The following is a 6,798-nucleotide window of genomic DNA, read 5'->3' on the forward strand; positions in this document are numbered from 1 at the left end:
TAATTGGTGCAACAAACCCAAATTGCAAGTACCATGCCTTGAACCTGGGTGGGTGGGAAGGCATCAGCCCCTTCCCACCACTAGGCTATGCCTTAGTCTGCCAAGCCATCCCCCATTACGGGTACAGGAAGCTTAAAATGCCAGGGCCCAACGGAGTAATCACTGTCACCAGTGACCCGGATATAGCACTCCGTGCCAAAAACAAAACCGCATCCTTGGCCCTCGAGGCACTATCCGAGGCCCTCGTGATCGGAGAACTAACCACTCTGTGTTCCATAGTGGACAAAGATGATGTAATCCTCGACAAGAGGCCCAAATCCACATCTTTCAAACCAGCAGATGAAATAGTCAAATTTCAAGTGCACCCGACAGATCCAAACAAAACAGCATCCATTGGAGCACAGCTGGATTCGACGGTCGATGCCGCCCTACGAGCATTCCTGCACGACAATTGGGACATTTTTTCCTGGCATCCTTCGGACATGCCCGGAATCCCACGCAGACTGGCCGAACACAACCTCAACATAATAAAGGGGTTCAAACCAGTCAAGCAAACAATGCGGCGATTTTCTGAACCCAAACGACAAGCTATATGGGGGAGGAACTAGCCAAACTACTTGAGGACGGGTTCATTAGAGAAATCAAGCACCCGGATTGGCTAGCAAACCTGGTCATGGTGCCGAAGAAGGACAAATCCTGGCGCTTTTGCATCAATTTCAAAGACCTCAATAAGGCTTGCCATAAGAACCCCTTCCCACTGCCCCGCATTGACCAAATCATTGACGCAACCGCAGGACACGACTCATTGTGTTTCCTCGATGCATACTCCGGATACCATCAAATCAAGATGAAGGAGTCCGACCAGGCCGCAGCGGCATTCATTACCCCATACGGGCCTTTCTGCCTCAACACTATGCCTTTCGGGCTCAAAAACGTTGGCGCCACTTACCAATGCATGATTCAAACATGTCTGGAAAAACAAATTGGCAAGACAGTGGAGGTATACGTTGATGATGTAGTCATCAAGACTAAACATGTCGAATCATTGGTGGACCATCTGCGCCTCACATTCGACAACCTTCAAACATATGACATATGGCTCAATCCGGACAAATGTGTCTTTGGCATTCCAGCCGGAAAACTACTCTGGTTCATTGTTTCCAATAGAGGAATTGAAGCAAACCAAGCCAAAATCTGAGCCCTGTCAGAATTGACAACGCCAATAGACTTAAAGCAGGTCCAAAAACTAGCTGGGTGCGTGGCAGCCTTGAGTCGCTTTATCTCCAGATTGAGAGAAAAGGCGCTGCCACTTTATCGACTGCTCCGACGCACCGACCACTTTGAATGGATGGATGCGGCTACAGCCAGATTGGAAGTAATAAAATCTCTGTTAGCAAGCAACCCAATCCTTGCCGCACCAAGTGTTGGCGAGCGTATGTTGCTCTACATATCAACGACTCACCAGGTGGTGAGCGCCGTACTCATCGCCGAACGAGAGGAAGAGGGACACAAATTCCCACTCCAGAAACCAGTATACTATGTATTGACGGTCCTTACACCATGCAAATCTCGATACCCACACTATCAGAAGACAGCGTATGCGGTCTTCATGGCATCCCGGAAGCTGCGGCACTACTTTCAAGAGCGTTCGATTATGGTGGCATCCGAAGTACCACTCAATGACATCATAAATAATCGGGACGCCACTAGCCGCATAGCCAAATGGGCCATCGAGCTCCTACCATTTGAAATAACATACAAGCCACGCCGAGCTATTAAATATTAGGTGTTGGCTGACTTTGCCGCCGAGTGGACGGAAGCCGAACTCCCTAAAGAGTACAACACATACTCCATCTGGATAATGTACTTCGACAACTCTAAAATGTTAGCCGGATTGGGGGCTGGTGTCATCTTAACATCCCCTATAGGGGACACAGTCTGCTACATGTTATAAATCATGTATACGGACTCCAACAATGCGGCCGAATATGAGGCACTACTACATGGTCTCCGAATGGCTGTCTCTATGGGCATACAACGCCTAGAGGTGCGTGGGGATTCGAACCTTGCAATATCCCAAATAAATGGAGAATTCAATGCAAAAGATCCAAAGATGGCGGCATACCAAAACGCCATACTCAAAATATCAGCTCGGTTTGAGGGGCTCGAATTCCATCACGTTGCTCGAGACAGTAATCAGGCAGCAGACATCCTTGCTCGAATGGGCGCTAAATGTGATCCCGTCCCGCCTAACACCTTTGTGGAAAGGCTCTTCAAGCCATCCATGGTATGGCAGGAAAAGAGCGGAAATACTAGTCCGGAGCCGATCATACCCCCAGATGCCGAACACAATTCCGATATTATCAGGGGTTCGGGCTCTGAGATGACACCTTTCACCCATGTAATCATGACTGTCATTGCTCCATGGACCGAACCCTTCCTGGCCTACCTTAATAGGCAGGAGCTAACTGATGACCAGAATGAGGCCCGTCGCATAGTTCGACGATCTAAAGCCTACAAAGTTCACCAAGGTGAACTCTACAAGAAAAGTACCACTGGAGTTCTTCAAAGATGCATCTTCGAAGAGGAGGGATGGTAGCTCTTGGCCGAAATACATGCTGGTCTTAGTGGCCATCACGCCGCAGCTCGGGCCCTCATAAGCAAGGCCTTCCGTACAGGTTTCTTTTGGCCAACGGCCGATCAGATTCACAAGCCCTTGTACAGTGCTGTGTAGGATGTCAGCTTTTCGCCAATCAAAGTCATATGCCGCCCACTGCCTTAAGAGAAATCCCCATTACTGGGCCTTTTGCGGTATGGGGGCTAGATATGGTCTGACCCCTTAAAGGGGGAAGAAACAAGAAGAAATATTTACTAGTTATGGTGGATAAATTCACTAAGTGGATATAGGCCAAACCAGTAAAAACAGCTGAAGCTGGTCTGGTGATCGACTTTATATCTGGCGTGGTACACCGTTATGGTATCCCGCACAGCATCATCACTAACAATGGCTCTAACTTCACAGTCGATGAGGTGAAAACTTGGTGTGCTAATCTGGGCATTAAGCTCGATTATGCCTCCGTATATCACCCTCAAACAAACGGTCAGTTCGAACAGGCTAATGGCCTGATAATGAGCGACATCAAACCCAGACAAGTGCGCTCCCTACGGGAGTCAAATAAACACTAGGTTGAGGAACTTAATTCCGTAATCTGGGGACTACGGACTACGCCCAATCGCACGACCAGATACACCCCCTTTTTATGGTGTACGACGTAGAGGCTGTCTTGCCCTGCGACATTATTCATGACTCACCTCGAGTGCGCATGTATGAAGAGAGAGAGGCCAAGCTCGATCGGCAGGACGACCTAGATGACCTGGAGGAGGAGCGCGACATTGCGAAAGCCCGTTCTGCATTTTATCAACAATGGGCTCGGCGATACCAAAGCAGAGAAGTGCGGGCCCAGAGAAGAAGAAGGACAAGCTCAAACCAAAATGGGAGGGCCCCTTCATTATTGATGAAGTTCTCACAGGAGGGGCCTGCCACCTTTGTAAAGCATCGGATAATCGCCTAGAACCGAATCCATGGAATGCTGCTTGGCTCCAAAGATTCTACGCATAAGTTTGGCCATGTTTCTTTTTCGTTTTTTCTCCTCTTCATTTCTTTTTGTTTCCCTATTTTTGTACGATTCCCGGGGTATGTTCGGATAGGCCGAACACTTAAGGGGTACACATCCTCAAATGTATACACCCCATGACACCTAGGGGCTTCTTTAACCGGAGCTTATTATTATTCAGAGCCTGGAGCTCACAATTTATACGTCGTTTGTTCATATACAATATTTTTGCCATTATATGCACCTCTATGACTTAAGTTTTTGCCAAGCTGGGTTGCCTTGCTCCTGTGTTTATGCCCTACGTTCCCGATTGTTTGGGTAGGGCGTAAAGGGAGCACCTCTGCGATTGTTACAACCGGGTAATCCGGACATGTACCTCAGACGGGTGAAGCCGAAAGCTAGCGTTCTTACGAGAATAATTGGTCAACAATCAAATGACATATTGTTACATTCTACTCTTCAAACATATAGGACAACTTTTTCCGTATTGCGGACCAAATCCCAGGCGAGCATGCAAACCTAAGGAAAGGAATCCTTAACGGAACTATTCTCCTTGGAAGATGTTTCTTACATATGTAATATAACATACACCCCGAACTCATATTTTTGTCTGTTCAAGCACAATGACTGGGTTGCCTGGTTTCCGGACATAGTGAATGCTTCTGTTCATTCCAAAATAGTATCCGAAAACACTCCACCATTTTGGTTCAAAGGTTAAAGCCGAAAGCCTGCGATGACGAAACTTTCCACATGTTCAGATAAAGGTATAGGTTGATCATAAAGTACATTAATACATTGAATCAAATGCCTATTCCTTATCTATTCCATCTATAGGACTGTCCAACCTACAGTCTTCCTGCGAATGCTTCGCAGCTATCATTACTTGGTCAAACACCAAATTCACTGGAATTTCTTTCCCGTCTGGTCCCTGCGGTCCCACTCGGGCCATATGATTCGGATCTAGCTTGGTGAAGCGAGTTTTCACCATAGCCCAGGCTTCTCGTGCGCCTTCATGGCAGGCAGATGTCTTCCATAGCTCAAAGCAGCGCCAGGCACCTTTGAACAGATTTGCCAAGCCCTCCATACTTTCTGGAGGGGTATCGGATGGCCACAACGCCTTGACCATACTCCTCATGGCTTTCTGGGCCCGAGCATGTACCATGGACAGTTCCTTCAGCATGTCGCTTTGGAATCCGGATACTTCCTCTTCCGGCCAACCAGTTAACAGACCTGCAGAAACAGAGTTATGAAATTCCACACTATGGACTAAACGTGATCCCCTATGGTGGTTTTAAATGTACCGAACATGCCGCCCTTCAACTTCTCATTTTCTTTCTGAGCGGCCGATAACTGAGCCATTAAGCTCACTATCCCTTTAGATTGTTTGTCCTCTTCCCCCTCGTGTGTTTTCTTCTCGGACGTACTCATTGCGGCCTTTTTAATTTCCGCTAGTTCGGCGGTGACGGCATTCAGTTGCGTGTGGTTTATCTTCAGCTCCTGGGATAGCGCAGTATTCTTCTCTTTGAGAACCTGCGGGTCATATCGATCCTTAAATTGGTTTACCTCATCGCTACAAGTCTCGGGGGCTACTGGCATGCGACTATCAAAACTGCATAAACTCTTACCTGTATATCCTTTGAGAATAGCTGAGTGATTCCGGCAAGTCCGTCTTGAGCGGCTCGGATATATGCATCCACCGAGCTGAGTGCGGTAAATTCTTGCTCAGAAAAGGCTGGAGCACGCATGGCCTCTTTCAATCGACAGTGATTCATCGTGCTCTCTGCCTCGGAATTGGTGACAAATATGTCATCCGAATCCTCAAGAGGTGGCGGAACTGGCATTGCATCAGACCTCATCCTAGTAGGCGAGTCCGCCACCGGATTGGCTGATATTCGGCTAACAGGGCGTTTTCCCACCGTCTGCCGCTTGTTTCTCCTGAAATCAAGGATAAAAAGAGACCTTAAACAATCCAAACTCATGCCCAGGCATGTATTAAGCAGACATACCTCTTAGAAGACTATGAGCTTCCTACAGCGCTCCCGGTCTCCTTTCGTTTTGAACGATTACCCTGCGTAGGGGCCGCCCTCAAGGAAGTACGGTCCCCCGAGCACCGATCCTATTAAGTACAGATTAGTAAAATGGATAAAAGTGCAAGCAGGGACTTATTTTTGAAAGCTCTTCGAATGCTTACGATGGAGAAGGGATAGGGGCGGTGGTAGTCGGCGGTGATAGCCACTTCTGAGCCGTCAAAGCCTGCTTGATAAAATACCCCATCGTCGAACTCTATGTATATATCCGGATCCTCGCAGAAGCCAGGGTCTTTGTCGCGATTGTGATCCTCTGGCTGTGGGGCAGGACAGTGAACGTCTTCGATCATTTTCCTCCATGACTGTTTTGTGACCGCAAAGAACAAATTTGACTAGTATGTTGTGGCAGCGATGAAGCAACACAGGTAATCGAAATCTTACCCATTCGATGGGGTTGTACATGGAGTAACCTTCCCTGCAGTTCAAGCGGAGGAAGTCTTCCTTTTCGCCCTTGTACAGATCGGTCAAGATCACGGCCAGTTCGGCCGGGGTATCCGGACCATTGCGTCTGTAACGAGACGCGTCGTCTTCTCCGTTGTAGCACCATAAAGGAGTTACTCTGGACTGGAGAGGCTGGACGCACCTTTTAATTGCAATGGCCATAACCTCGATTTTTGAGAGCTTGGTATTGGCCCACAATCTGACCTTGCTTACTAATCTTTTTATTTCTGCACTGTCCTCATCCTTGGGGCTTCGGGGGCGCTAGTTGAGGCGCTTCCTTAGAGGAGCGCTGGAAAATTCAGGAAGGCCGCGCCGAACTGGGTCCGGCAGTGGGACGTCGTCCATATAAAACCACTCCGAAGACCACTGTGGGTATATCTCTTTGGGAGTTCCAACGAGGTATCCCGATCCGGCTATACGCCATACTTCGGCACCGCGCACTTCAAATATAGAGCCTCCTCGATGGTGGGGAATGAGGCAAAAGAACTTCCTCCATAGTTCAAAATGGGCCTCGATGCCTAAGAACAGTTCGCAGAGAGCAACGAAACCTGAGATGTGCAGAATCGAACCTGGGGTAAGGTTGTGCAGTTGGATGCCATAAAATTCCAATAGTCCCCTGAGGAAGGGGTGGATTGGAAATCTTAGGCCCCGCAACA

This window comes from Triticum aestivum, chromosome 6D (assembly GCF_018294505.1).
Source record: "Triticum aestivum cultivar Chinese Spring chromosome 6D, IWGSC CS RefSeq v2.1, whole genome shotgun sequence".
NCBI classification, from domain to species: Eukaryota; Viridiplantae; Streptophyta; class Magnoliopsida; order Poales; family Poaceae; genus Triticum; species Triticum aestivum.